Below are 16,334 nucleotides of genomic sequence, written 5' to 3' on the forward strand. Positions count from 1 at the left end.
TGGGAACTTGGAAAATATGGTAAAGGGTAAGGACAATGATGAAATCTAGGAAATACTAGCTTATTTATTGTTAGTTATACATGGTTCCCAGCTGACAAATGGATACTTGATGTTAAATATATTTAGGGTTTGGCATTAATAGACATTGAAATCAAATGTATTAAGTTGCATATTGCTGCATTTCTGGTGGTGTAGTGGGTTAAAGCCCTGATTATGGTTCAGGTGACTTGGGTTTGATTAGCAGTTTGGGTGACTAATGGACCAGCAAGGGAGGGATGTGCGTTACCTTCTTGGGGTGGGTGGGCAATTCCATGGGCATCTACACTACTGATCCTTAGTGCTTGGGATGGCACTAAGTAGACATTTCTAGAAGGAGGGAGTAAGGATGGAGACAAGGCTGATGTACTAAGGAAGCCAGTGTGAAATGCTATGTATCTCTGTTGCTAGGCAGAATCCAGACAAGGGGCAGAGAATAGTGGGTAGAGTGTAAGTAAAAATTCCTCCTTGGATAAATTCACAAATGGGACAATCCTCTGGTTACCTCATCCTGTGACAGTCCCCAGCACATACACCAGATTGAAAGTCCAAGGAGTGAAAGTCAGCAGTTTGCCAGGTAGTGGGGTGCTGGGCTGGTAAGAATGAAGGGCAGTGGAGGGGAAGCAAAAAAGAGATGTGCATATTGTGATCTTCAGGTGACAGTGAAGGGAATTTATAGTTGACAATGATGTGACAATTGACTTTATGAAATATAGCCAAAATTTAAAGCAGCTTGAATTCCAAATCTTGAAGTACTTGTAAAAGTTGCAATATAATTAACATTTGAAACTTTCACTACAAAGGTCCCTTCTGTCCAACCAGCCTTTTAAAGCTCAGGACCATTCACCTTTGATACATTCATCTATCCTATGCATGGGACAGCTTGCTGGTACCAAAGATATGTATGCCTGTGCCACTTCCAAAACTTTCTTGAAGCATTTGCAGTTTCTGTGTTCCATCAGTAACAGTCTCTGAAGCTCAGCCACATAAGTACCCCACTGTGGATTATTTATTCTTTTATTATAGATTTTGCATTTTTTTCTCTTATGTCTGTATATAAAAAAAAAAAAAAAAATGGAAGTCAGCTATGGTAGACAGATAATTAGTTCTACCACAATGACTGCCTATATTTGTCTTGAGTTAGAATATGACTTTAAGTCCTGTCAGGTCTGTCAGGATTTTCTTCTTAAAGCTCTTAGAAGTTGCTCTTGAACCCTTAGCAAATGTATGGAAAAGAAGATGTTATCCTTCATGATATGAACAGCTATGTCATCCATTTCTTCCTCTGCAGTGTTTGACCTTCCAGCTACAAAAAAAAGTTGTAAGGGTATACTGCAAAAAGAAGGGTCTGCTTCAGACTGGACATCCACTTCTTCTTCTCAGTCAGAAACAGTTAAACCTAGTGAGATGCATTTGAGCCCCCAGACCTTCTGTTGACATGTCACAGGCCCTTTACAAGTGTCCCTATGCAGGGCATTATGATGACAGACAAAAGCTTTTCCATTGCTAATGGCCATTTTTCTGATTATTCTCCCTTCATCCATCCAAAGATGAATTCCCAAGATCCTAAGTTTATAATAATAGAAGGTGAAGAGAAATATTCACCAAATTTTAATTAGAGAAAAGAATGAAATAACAGTCCATCCCTTAACAACTAAACTTCAGGTGAATATCCCTTGTAAAAGTCAACAAATGACAAAATATATTTTCTCTCCCTCTGTCTGTAGGCAATGTTTTTTTTTGAGAAACCTCCACCTCAAACTACTGTAGTTCACTTGCTTGCCTTAACTCAAGAACTGCTAAAAGCTATTCAAATTTTTAATTCACGGAAAACTAGTCCTTCTTCTCTTCCTACTAAAAGAAAAAAGGATTCTACTTTAGATGAAGGGGAGCACTCTGGTGAAGAGGACTTATAATATGCCTCTCAAATCCTGTCTTTTCCTGACTACAGGTCCGATAAGAAAGATAACCTTTTTTCTGACTCTCCAATTGAGAAAATTTCTTTTGGCCTAATGAAAAATTGCTTTTGGTGAAGCTATAGCTAAGATGTAAGAATTGTTCAAGTTGGAAGGGAGAGAAATATCTGACAATTAAAAGATATAATTTGACCTTCTCAATGTGGATGTTCCTAAATCTGTAGGTATTTCCCCAGTGGGTGGAACCTTCAGAGATTCAATTTAACAGCTTCTTTTATAGCAGATTCGTAGCTTCAAAAGGCCAGATTGATTTTTATATTGTACAGGGTTAAAAAAATATTAGAAAAACCCTGTTTGCTGACCCAGATGTTATCTCAATGAGCTTGGAGAAGGGACCCAATTTTGTCACTTCTTCCAATTCTCTACTTGTTGATAAGGAGAGAAAAGCCTTTGGCAGGCATGGTAAAAAGTTTATACATTTGCAACTCTGTGATTTTGGGTTATTAACTGACAAACACACAGGATTAAATTCCTTTTATTTATGTTAAACAATATATGTTAGAAGATTTCCCAAATTAATAACACAGAACTAAGATCAATACTTCAAGCAATAATTCATTCTGCCTCTCAGGTTGATATACATTACATGGAATGTGGATACAATGTCACAGATGAAGCATCTGGCTGTATCTTCCACATTCATGTTTGATTAAGGCTCTGGCCTTTACCATAGAATGTCAAAGTTCGGTTACTGAAGGCTACTCTGTATAAAGATTTGCTGTTTGGGGATTTATAAAGGAAGAAGAGGGATAAAGTGATACAAAGGGTAAAACAACTTTTACTTTCTCTGGTACCCAGTTATAACAAAAATTACCATGCAAAACCAAGTCCTTTTGTTTAGAAAGCAATGCAAAACTACACAGAAAAAAAGACAAAATCCAATTTATGGAAAAATGGGAAGGGTACTCTTTAGCCAAGAAAAGTGGGTTCCAGGGATCAAACAGTAATAGAGATTAACTGACCATATCTATCCTCAAGGAGAACTGAAATATATATTATTATTGTTTAATATTATTCAGTGATTTCAATCTTCAGTGATTTGCCATAAAACCACAAACTGCATGAGTAATATACCAAATTATTAATTAAAATCTGGACATTCTGTGGAAATCTCAACAGTTGAGAGGCAAGCAGACAACTAAGCCTATTTTGCATTCAGACTCCTTACAAACAAGCAAAGACAATAGATATTTTCTCAGTAACTTGGAAGGTCAAGTTTCTATAAGACTTTCCAACTTGTCCTCTGATTTCCAAAGTGAAGAAACAGATAAGAATGGTCAATCGAATGATATTGATACTTACCCTAGTTTGGTCCAGACAACAGTGTTTTGATCTTCTCAAGGAATTGGCCAATGGTCACCGCTGGACTTATTTAGTCAGGCCAGGGGATCCCTGATTCATCCCAACCTATAAACCACAAAGATCATCATCTAAATGATAGAGTTTCAATTTCTTTCACATACTAGTTCTATGGAAACACGCTGTAAAATTTATGTCTTATATATATATACAAGTGGAAAAGGTTTTCTTTGAAGTAATCAAATAGAGGGCAGAACCCCAGTGCCCTTCAGTAGCTCTGTGAGTTATTCAGCTCTAGCTTATGCTATACTTCTTGCTTGTTACTGGGCCATCCTTTCTCTAACTCTAAGCAGGTCTTTCTCAAGGGAGTTCTCCATAGTAATACTTCAAGAAAAAAAGAACACCTCAGTGGAACTTGAACTAAGCATTCAGTTGAGGTTAATCTTCCTCCTTTTGAGCCATAGTGTAATTACATGTTTAAGTTTTTGTCTTGGAAAATGACTTTCTGCTAGCCTTAACCTGAACGAGAAGTGTTTTTGAGTTAAAGTTTTTTTGTGTACTGTTCCTATTTTTTTTCATAAGGACATTGTAAGCTTTTGAAACAATCATTCTTTTGTGCTTAAGTGTTTTCTGAATTAAAATCATAATCAATCCAATTTCATGTTTTCTTTCCAAACCCTCAAAAAAGGAAGAAGGAATTCTTCATTCATTAGATGTTCATTTACAATTCAAGTTTTACTTGTTAAAGAATAAAAGGCCTAAAAAACTTTAATTGATTGTTTGTGCCAATAAGCTTACTAGTGTCTCAACAAACTATTTTCAAATGTATCTGCAGTGCAGTTCTGTTCTGTTATAAATATCATGGCAAGCATCGACCAGGGAAAGTTAAAGCCTATATACCACAGCAGCAGCTACTTTGTGTGGTCTCAGGCAGTAGTAGAGATGCTAATACCATTCCCACAGTTGACACTTGGTCCTTGCTTCACACTTTCCCGTTAATATTACAAAACAGATGTTCAGTCTAGAGAAGGACTGAATTTGTTAAGGCTATCCATCATGACATCCTAAGCTTGGAGGGAGTATCCCTACATTCAGCCAGTCTAATTAAACTATGAGAGTCATTCCAAATGTTACGAATAATGTAACAGAGATCTAGTAAAGAGCATCAAACATTGTGCAGGTAATATACCATAATAATAGATGTTCAAATAGATCACTGTTGCAATACATATAACCTCTGTCCATCTCATTCTTTGGTATGTATCTGAAGTTTTACCTTATAGTCAGGATGAGGTATCCCCTAACCTTTTCCCACCTCCACCTTAAAACCTCCAGAGTTCTCAGTATTCAATCTGCATTTGTTTATTTGTGTATTCTTATCTCATGGTTCTGATCTTTCCTTAGAAAAAGATTCTAGTAGTTTATATTTTCTTTATCAGTGCAAGAAAGTTCTGAAAATGGAATGAAGTTACATACCATTATATCAGCTCACTGTCACAGACGTGGGGCAGGTGCTGGGCTCCCAGGGGAATGATCTGTAATTTAGAAGGCTGAAAAGGTGGCATCTCAGTGGAGAAAGTCCCAGATGTTAAGAATACTACAACAGCGATACATCTGATTATCTAAAATTACAGTAAGTTAACTAGGCAAATGTACTTTCTTATCATAATAATTCCATCACCAAGAGTCTATTTGAACAGAAACTGGAATACCAAAAAGGTACAGAATTGGTACAGGTGTGTGACAAGGCTTTCCCCATACTGGGTTATTTTATACACAGAAATTATCAGTTACCTATGCTATGCTTATCATACCACATTATCAGCTAAAGTGAAGATGATCTGAAATATCTGTTTATGAAGTTTAAACAGCTTAGTCTTAATGTAGATTTGCACCTTAATATAAAGAAGAAAACTATCCTGACAAGAGGAAAAAATGATTGCATTTATTCTTGCTGGGGAAGAAATATAAATAGCAGAGAACTTCAACCTTCTTGGATCAATAATTAGTAAAGAACTGACAGACAAGTAGGAAATTCACTGAAAAATCACTCTTGGCAGAACAGCATGTTGGATTTAGATACTCCTCAAGTACAGTAGCATATCTGAGCACTAAAGGATTTGAATTGTCTAATTTAAGGTATTTTCAATAATGCTATGCATATGCAAATGTTGTAAAATGAAGGAACAAGAAATGTAGAAAATGGATGCTTTTGAATTATTCTGTTTGAGAGAATACTGTTCCATCTCACACTTATCAGTGAATGGATTTAATTTAAGACCTACCATAGGATCATGACCTCAGTTGAAGACCCAATACTGTGTTCAGTTTCACATATATTTTTGGAAAGAAACCTAGCCAAGTACATTTACACTAGCTAACTGCCACTAGTAGATAGAAACTGCTCAGAGTAGCCAGACAATACACTATATCTGCAGATTAGAGGTAGAAGTGTTGTTTTAGCGTCAGCAGTCTGTTAATCCCTGCATATTAACAGACAGTTATTCCAACTTTGGCAACTCCTATCTTTCCATGTAGATGCCTTCCAAGGCCAGAAGAAATGATAAATTAGTAGACCAACTGACAATATGGCTTATTGATTAGGAGGTTACAGGTGCTGAAAAAATGGTACACAATTTAGCCTTTTTGGACTTGTACAGTTCATATGCTATTTTTTGGCTTGAAAGTTGTCTGGCTGTCTTCGATGCTATGTGCAGGCCTGTCAGCAGTACCTATTTTTGGTGATATGTACAACTTTTTGGACTTGATTTACCCCTTTACAAGATGTACCTATTTTTGGAGTCATGTACATTTTTTCAGGCTTGATTAATCCTTTCACATGATTTTCTCAATCTCTCCACCCATCATATACGACTTTAACACTGTTTAGTACACAGGAAACCAGACTAAATGACCAACATAATTTTAGCCACAATAATTTAGGGAAGGAAGACCACATTGTACTTCTCCTTTTTCTAATGGCAAAATAAATTACTTTGGGGGGGCTATATCCTTTTTAAAATCTTCAAATTTTACACTGTGTTGTTCATTATATATTTATATTTTTGTTACTCACTTTTATTTAAACTTGTGAGTAGTGTCCAATAATCCTACTTGAAGTAGGAAGTGTACAGCTCAGCATTCAAACTCTTTTTCTAAAAATATGTCCAGAAGTTTGCCTGATATACTTACTTTGTGAGAACCTTTATACCCATTTTTATTGTCTACAGATTGAGATATTGAGATGTATGGCTCTGTGTCTGCACTTTTTGTGCACATTTTATCATTATAATGATGTATTTATACATTACTTTGTTACTACAGTAGTGCACTGATACATTACTATATTAATACAAGTATATATGGATACATTAATATATATATATATATATATATATATATATATATATATATATATATATATATATATATTTATATATATATATATATATATACATATATTTATACACACACACGAGCATAGTTATACTGATATACTGATACATTACTAAGTCACTACAAGTATAATGGTACATTGCTGTATTACTGCAATGATGCATTGATAGATCACTATATGACAATAATGGCATATAGGTACATTGTTATACCACTGCATTGAGAGTTACTTCACTATATGACTTCTTGTATATCATCTCAACTGCTCGTAGAACTGTTTTTGCTGACTCACTATAATTATAGGTACAATTGTGGAGTATGTTTTGTTTTGTTTCTTGAGTTTTGGACTAAAATTGAAGTCTGTTTTCAGTAACTAATTAATTTTATACTTTGAGTGAAGCTATGTGTTACAGTTGGACTGCGTTTTCATTTTATTAAAACATATGGGGATGCAATAAAATCTATATGGTAATTTTTGACTGTGTGCATGATGGGGTGTGATGTGCACATGACTGTGAATATTTTTTGATTCAGTAATCTCCGTGTTGTGGTTTGCACTCATGTGCAAACATAGCAATTTCCATGGCATGCAAATTACAGCATTAAGTAGGTGAATTGTATGCTAATGAAGCAAACCAACATGGTGGAGCGATTAAGCAAGACATAAAGCAACTGTGTAGACTCCATGCTTATGTTGCCAGTGTATTCAAAAAGTTTTTGAATACAGCCATGGAAAGGAGGCTATACAGAAACAAGAGCAAGTAAAACTGATTAGATTTAAACAGAACTGACCTTAGCATGTAACAGCAGACACATTATTACATTATTAGACAGGGTAGATGCTAGAAAAGTAGAGTAACAATAGCAACAATCCTTTCTAAATTCCATGACATAAATACAGCTTCATTCCCCCACCCCCAAATGAAGAATATACTCATAATTAATGCAGACAGCAAAGTGTAAACTCCTTGAAACAGACTATTCATACTGTCATGTAAGCATATGCAGTAATGTATTTGACAGAATACAGTTTTTTATCAAACCCTGTATCCCTCTGTGCAGATATATAGTGAAGTAATACCCTTTTTTGTGTGTACAACCATGTGTTCCCCTTCAGTTTCCCTGCCTACACAGTTACCAACCATGTAGATGTAGGGCTGTCAGCATGGTGAAGATGCAAATCAGGTCAAAACTCATTAGACTTGCTGAATCCTAAAAAGTTGTAACTGTGTAGGGATGTTCACTTCAAGTAGGCACTTCCACAGTGTTTGCTTTCGATGAATGGCAACAGTGAATGATGACATGGGAGGGTGTCAGGTTACTCTTACAGAGGAGTACATGTAGGTCTGTGAAGTGTGAAAGTGCATGTAAACAGTGTAAAATTGACACGTTCTGTTTCATCCTCTTTATTGTTTGTTAAAATTTGTCATCTCTGTCTGCTTTAAGTAATTTAAAAAAAAAATGGTCATTGTTTTCATGATGTGCCCTTAGCACAACCACAGGAAATGGAGAAATGAATGGCAGGTTTCTCAGTGCCTGTCATACAGCTATTTCTGTGGCAACATGTCTATGTGTAGGGTTAGAGTATAGATGGTTCTAGTACAGGGTGTGCAACCTTTCCTTCACTTTTTGAGCTGCATGGTTGTGTGATATCACAGGAACAGACGAACGTTATAACAAGATTACCTTGTTTAAGCATAGGTATGAGTAGTGATGCAGAGGTGCGCATCACTCACTAATGTGCACCAATGAAGTTAACATACTCAGTTAAGCAGCAGGTGTTTTTCATAGGTACTAATTACAGCATAAGCAGGTGATTTTCAGCATGATGGAGTTATTCAACAAGCTATAAAGCATCCATGTAGCCTACATTCTGTTTTTTTCTGAATATTCAATACCATTGAAGAACAGACATAGACATTTTAGTCCTGAAATAAAATTGTGTCACCTGTGCATTTGCGAGGTAAACCCTGAACCTAGAATCTATTATTTAATAATATTACGGCATATACTTGTATTTCTTAACTTGGTGCAGTCATTAAGTAAATAGTGGTAGATTTGTACAGAAAGTACCTTAACATGTGACAGTAGACACTTATTTTGCCTATATGTGTCCATTACTAAGTTTATTCTTCTTATTCTTCTTATTTTAATTGTACTTTTTGCCTGATGCACTGCATACTGCAAACAGTGGATGTGGCTAGAAATTAAATTTTAGGTCTGGCTGTGTTTATCTGGTTTGCTTGAAGTGCATCAGACCACCTATTAGACAGACAGTCAAAAATAGAAACCAGATACATTCAATTAATGTCCTTGGCCATCATGAAAACCTGGCCTGGAGTACAGATATTACTGAGTTCTAGTACAGAGTGTGCAACCTTTGTTTTACTGCTGTGACATTGCATCTTACAGCAATGAAGTGTAACATAGACAACTGTTTCTTTAACATTCTTGTGACAACAGGTGTAAGTGTAGGACTGCTATACACATGGTCCTAGGTTCAAATGCAGCATATTCCATACAGTATTCCTTTTACTGATGGAGTAATCTATGTATTGTCACATTTATGATGGACTAATCTATGCATTATCACATTTATGATCAAATGTATGACTGTAGGTATACTGTGTACTATACTCCTGTAAATATATTCCTACTATCTGGACCAGCGTGGCTTAAACTTTTGCAAAAAACACATACAAAACTACCTATAAAACCAATTGCTTTCCACTGTTGCATTCTGCTTGTCAAACATTAGCAATGCAGCTTGCATTTGCACACTGCAAAATCCCAAAGAGTAAGGCATCATGCCTGGAACAACAAATTACTTTATTAACAATAAATTAATTTGTTGTTCCAGGCATGGTGCCTTATTCTTTGGGATTTTGCATTTGTACACTGCTTACCTATGTGCAAACAGGAGTAACTCACATGTGTGTACACTTTGTTAACCATTGCACAAATCCGTTGCTCACTGCAATATGGAACTATATATATGATGCTTTCTTATTGGTGTTTATTGTTCACTTCCTTTGTAGGACATAAAACTACAAGTGGAAACATTGCAAACTAAGGGCATGATCTAACTATACATCATATATTTACAATACATCCATGTGTTGCCCTCATCAAGCAGTACAATCCCAGGGTCTCAGTATTTTTTCCACACACATATCAACCACACTACAAAATGTAATATCTAATGTTTGTGCTCACAACCTCCTTCTGCTGAACTCAGACATCTAACTATGCTCAATAATGGTACTTGTGTTTTTACACAGCTAGGCTTCCACACACTCTAGTGCTGTTAGGCTACTGGTATCATATGAACCTATGAATCTATGTGCTATGCAGGCCTTCCAACCTGTTGTCCCAAACATGGTCTGCTGATGTCATCTACTGTACGTTCATCTGCAGTGTTGTATAAATCAGATTTGTCCTGTGGTGCTTGCATAAAGTACTGAGTTATGTAGTCTGTGTACCTTACATAGGTAGGCATTCTATTCTCACTGCAGTCAACTGTGTATGTGTGTATGTGTGTGTGTGTGTGTGTGTGTGTGTGTGTGTGTGTGTGTGTGTGTGTGTGTGTGTGTATGTGTGTGTCTGTCTAGCCAGAAGAGCATGTGTGTTTCTAGCAGTTACTATCTGAATCCTATAAATTGACAGTATTTTGTACTTGCACCTGCCTACAGATTCTTTTCAGGCAGGCCTCCCAACTTCTTCTCTCCAATGTGCACAGCTGATGTTGTCCAATATAAGTTGTCCTGCAGCCATATAAAAATCAGACTTGTGATATGGTGTTTACATAACTACTGTTTTCTGTAGTCTGTGCACTTAGGTGGGTAGGGAGTCTGTTATCACTGCAGTCATCTGTGCATGTGTGTGTCTAGTGAGAACAGTATGTGTGTATCTTGCAGTTATTTTCTCAATCAAAAAAAATTGGTGGTAATTTGATATTTGCTCCTGCCTACAGATCCATTTCAGGCATGCCTCCTAACATCTTCTCTTCAACATGCACTGCTGATGACATCCACTATAACCTGACCTGCAGCCATATACATGTCAGATTGGTGTCTTAGTGCTTGCATTATATACTGTGTCCTGTAGTCTGTACACTTAGGGGGGGTAAGGGTTCTGTTCTCACTGCAGTCAACTGTGTATGTGTGTCTGTCTAGCGAGCAACAGTCAACTGTGTATGTGTGTGTGTGTGTGTGTGTGTGTGTGTGTGTGTGTGTGTGTGTGTGTGTGTGTGTGTGTCTAGCAAGAAGAGCACATGTGTATCTTGCAGTTACTATCCCAATACCATAAATTGTTGGCATTTTGATACTTGCATCTGCCTACAGAGGCATTTCAGGCAGGACTCCCAACTTCTTCTCTCCAACATGCACTGCTGATATCATCCACTATAAGCTGACATGCAGCCATATAAAAATGAAACTTGTGTTGTGGCTCTTGTGTTAAGTGTTGTGTTCTGTTGTCTGTGCACTTAGGTAAGGATTCTGTTCTAATTGCAATCAATTGTGTATGTTTGTGTGTGTGTGTGTGTGTGTGTGTGTGTGTGTGTGTGTGTGTGTGTCTAGCAACAACAGCAAGTGTGTATCCTGCAGTTACTGCTCCAATCTCATAAATGAAAAGTATTTTGATAATAGCACCTGCCTACAGATCCATTTCTGGCAGGCCTTCAAACTTTTTCTCTCCAACAAACACTGCTGATGTCATCCACAATAACCTGACCTGCAGCCATATACAAGTCAAACTTGTGTTGTGGTGTTTGTGTTAAGTGTTGTTTCCTGTAGTCTGAGCACTTGGGAGGTAGGGGCTCTGTTTTCAGTGTAGCCAACTGTGTGCATGTGTGTGTGTGTGTGTGTGTGTGTGTGTGTGTGTGTGTGTGTGTGTGTGTGTGTGTGTGTGTGTGTGTGTGTGTGTGTGTGCGTGTGTGTGTGTGTCTAGTGACAAGACCATGTTAGTATCTTGCACGTATATCCGAATCGCATAAATTAACAGTATTTGATACTTGCACCTGCCTACAGATCCATTTTATACACCTCCCAATTTCTTCGTCTAACATGCACTGCTGATGTTATCCACTATAAGCTGACCTGCAGCCATGTACTATTCAGACTTGTGTCATGGTGCTTGCATTATGTACTGTGCAGTGTAGTCTGTGCACCTAGTTGGGTAGGGGTTCTGTCCTCTCTAGAATCAACTGTGTATGTGTGTGTGTGTCTAGCGAGAACAGTCAACTGTTTATGTGTGTGTGTGTGTGTGTGTGTGTCTAGCAAGAACAGTCAACTGTGTATGTGTGTGTGTCTAGTGAGGACAGCAAGTGTACATCCTGCAGTTACTGCCCTAATACCATAAATTGGTGGTGTTTTGACACTTGCACTTGCCTACAGAGCCATTTCAGGCAGGCCTTCTAAAGTCTTCTCTCCAACATGCACTGTGATGTCATCCATTATGACCTGACCTGCAGCCATATACAAGTTAGATTTATGTTGTGGCACTTGTGTTAACTGCTGTGTGCTGTAGTCTGTGCACTTAGATAAAGAGTGTTTCTGTTTTCACTGCAGTCAACTGAGTATGTGTGTGTGTTTATAGAGAATAGAAAGTGTATATCCCTGCAGTTATTGCCCCAATCTCATGCACCTGCCTACAGATTCATTTCAGGCAGGCCTCCGAACTTTTCTGCAACAAGCACTGCTGATGGCATCTACTATAAGTTGACCTGCAGCTATATAAAAATCAGACTTGTGCAGTGGCACTTGCATTAAGTACTATGTTATGTAATCTGTGCACTTAGGTAGGGGTTCTGTTCTCACTACAATCACGTGTGTGTGTGTGTGTGTGTGTGTGTGTGAGTGTGTGTGTGTGTGTGTGTGTGTGTGTGTGTGTGTGTGTGTGTGTGTGTGTGTGTGTGTGTGTGTGTGTGTGTGTGTGTGTGTGTGTGTGTGTCTAGCTAGAAGAACAAGTGTGCATCCTGCAGGTCCTGCCCTAATCCCATAAATTGACAGTATTTTGATACTTGAACCTGCCTACAGATCCATTTATGGCAGGCCTACCAACGTGTTCTCATCAACATGCAGTGCTGATGTCATGTAATTTAAGTTAACATGCAGCCATGTAAAAGTCAGACTTGAGCCATGGTGCTTGCATTAAGTACTGTGTTCTGTAGTCCATGCACTTAGATAACTTGGGGTTCTGTTCTCACTGCAGTCAACTGTGTGTGTGTGTGTGTGTGTGTGTGTGTGTGTGTGTGTGTGTGTGTGTGTGTGTGTGTGTGTGTGTGTGTGTGTGTGTGTGTTTTTATTGAGAAGAGCAAGCATGTATCCTGTAGTTACTGCCCTAATGTTGCAAATTGACAGTATTTTGATACTTGCACCTGACTACAGATCCATTTCAGGCAGTCCTCCCAACTTCCTCTCTACACTGCTTTTATCTACTATTAGTTGACCTGCAGCCATGTAAAAATCAGACTTCTGTCATGACACTTGCATTAATACTGTGTCCTGTAGTCTGTGTATTTGATAGGTAGCAAGTGTGTATCCTGCAGTTACTGTATCAGTCCCATAAATTGACAGAATTTTGATACTTGCACCTGCCTACAGATCAATTTCAAGCATTTCTCCCAAATTCTTCTCTCCAACATGCACTTTTGATGTCATTCACTATTAAGTTGACCTGCAGCCAATAAAAGTCAGAGTTTCACTGTGGAACTTGTACTAATTCATGTGTTCTGTAGCCTGTGCAATTTGATATGTAGGGCTTCTGTTCTTACTGCAGTCAACTTGGTGTGTGTGTGTGTGTGTGTGTGTGTGTGTGTGTGTGTGTGTGTGTGTGTGTGTGTGTGTGTGTGTGTGTGTGTGTGTGTGTGTGTGTGTGTGTGTGTGTGTGTGTGTGTGTGTGTCTATCTAGCCAGCAGAGTAGACATGTTATTCTGCAGTTACTTCTCCAATGGCATGAATTGCCAGTATTTTGATACTTGCACAAGCCTACACATCCATTTCATGCAGTCCTCACAATCTCTTATATCCACATGGCATGCTGATGTCATCTACTATAAATTCACTTGCACTCCTGTATAATTCAGACTTTTGTCATGGTGCTTGTGTTAAGTACTGTGTTCTGTAGTCTGTGCATTTAGATAGGTAGGGCTTCTATTCTCACTGCAGTCAACTGGATACATATGAGCTGTTACTTGATATTACAGAGAGCATTTTGCACCAGCATGTGGGACACTGCTATTACCATATGATTAACAGACAATGCTGATGTAATTGGCTATATCAAATTATTGCATATGCAGTCTTCCCACCAGGGCATCATTAGACACTGACCTGGAGGGCAGGCAGATGTCACCTCATCTGATACCGGACAGATTACATTGACTTGTTTTTAATATAAACACATACATCATGGCATGGTTTGCAGGTTGTGTGTTATCTTGATGAGAAAGTCCTGTGGTCTGTCCAGCTGCTGTATATGTCTGGTGACGTCTACTTCTAAATTTCAAAGTTTCACAGCTTTGAATTTCTTATAGCCGAAGTTTTGAAAATTCATACCACTTAAATGGAGGTCGCCGTACAGCACAGAATGGTATATTTACCAAAAAAGATTTTTTTTTATTTACATTTCGAAGTTTCAAAACTTCGATCTAATGATCTCAACCATAAGAAATTCAAAGTTTTGAAACTTCAAAATTTAGATGTAAACCCTTCTGGTGAGGTACATGCAAAACAGAGCATTAGAATGTACTACTATCCTGATGAGATTTGACTGCAGTGCTGTCATACAATTCTGAGTTGTGAATGTGATGGCCTGACTTATGATGTGCACCATACATTTGCACTGGAAAATCATTAAAGAGAAAAGTTAGAAACTAATGAGACACATTACAGGTTCTGACTTTACAAACCTTATAAGATAATACACTATAATGTAGCAACATGATGATGCCAATCACTGTATAACTTGGCAAGGTAAATATAAGACACAGGTACAATTATCAGTTCAACAACACAAATGCAGGTATACTAAGTATTAATGTAGCTATACCCCTTTGCATCAGACACAAAGCTTTTGTTCCCCTGAATCCAAAAGAGAAAAGCAGGGATATGGCACAGCTATCATCACTTGCACAGGGTGTTGTGTGTGTGGGTGGGCAGGAGGCCTAGGCTGACACAAAAGGTCAGTGAGTATGTGTGAGTAAGAAAGGGAAGCAGGTAGGTTGAACCATGTAACTGTTATGTGTGCATCTGTAGGGGTCTTCCATGTGAAAGCTGTATGTGAGAGTCTGCATGAACACAGCCAAGCTCAGTGTTAGCTCTACATCGTGTATGTCAGACAGATGCGAGCCATGCATAGTAGAGTAGGCAGTGCATCATTGTCACCCCTGACCACAAGAACTGGTTCTGCCAGGAGTTGCACTGGCACCTCCATGCCCAAGGTCAGATGCAGTGCTGCTACCTGAACATTTTATTGATGTCTGCTGGATGTGCTCCCTTAACAGGCATGCCCAGGACCATGACCCCATGGCCAGCCATATCTGGGTGTGGACAATATACTCACCAATGGAGCAGTGTGAGCATGATCAGGCATAGCCACATTGGCTATCACCAGATGTTGTGACTGACCTATTCCCATGGGGATGCTGTTTCCCTCCTAACAGATGTTCCATCACCAACATGACTCATTCTAACATGTCATTCATCAAATCCATTGCATCAGCAACATGGTAGAGGCAGTCATGCATGTCAGATTGTGCCACATCTACAACCATGAGCATTTGTCTGGAGTGCCTTTTTGAATGTGCTTGTGCCTTCAGGATGGCCATAAACATACATTGAGTGACACGGGAAGACACACCTGCATCAGGTGGAGGATAGATAACAGCCTGCTCTGAGCACCCCTATCAACCCTCCTAAGTGGCACCTCTTCCACACTTTGGCTACAGTCAGAGTCAACAGGCATTGAAGCTGCAGTAAGCACACTTTTTGATCAATGTCCTTGTCCTCCAGCTGTCCAATGTCTGTGAGCTCTTTGGACTGGGTAGTTGCAGGCCTACTGGCTGGGCCCAGGGAAAATGAAGGGGCATTGCTGGATGTCAACTTCTGTGTCAGATTCAACCTCTGCACCCCCAACTCTGCTTCAGTTTGGCCACCATCATCACACCTGTGATAAAAAGGAAGAAACGCAAGAATAAATTGTGTACTCTACTTGCCATTGAGGGAAAAAAATATCTGTATTGCACTGTCTTATGATGTATATTACGCATTTGCATTTTCCTGAATGTATGAATTTTACTTTTGCATTTTACCTCTAACATTATGTAACCTTTATTGTATTGTATTGCTTATGGAGCTTTTCTCCCCGGGCCTCCACTGAAAATGGGCACTCCTTGGCCCAGTGGACTTCCCTGGTAATCAAACTGAAAATAAATAAATAAACATTAATACCTGCACTACTATGGTGCAATATATGCTAAAAAACTAACAGTGCTGCCACTATTACAGACAGTACAGCAATACACACAGCAGGCCTAAAATGACAGATTATATTTCTTTAAATTGATCTGCAGTACTAACATAAATTTATTTGGCTTACCATCTGCAGGAGGCTTATCCTGTTGCA

The sequence above is a fragment of the Protopterus annectens genome, chromosome 5.part0 (genome assembly GCF_019279795.1).
Source record: "Protopterus annectens isolate FY-2018-M chromosome 5.part0, PAN1.0, whole genome shotgun sequence".
In the NCBI taxonomy this organism is placed as follows: domain Eukaryota; kingdom Metazoa; phylum Chordata; order Ceratodontiformes; family Protopteridae; genus Protopterus; species Protopterus annectens.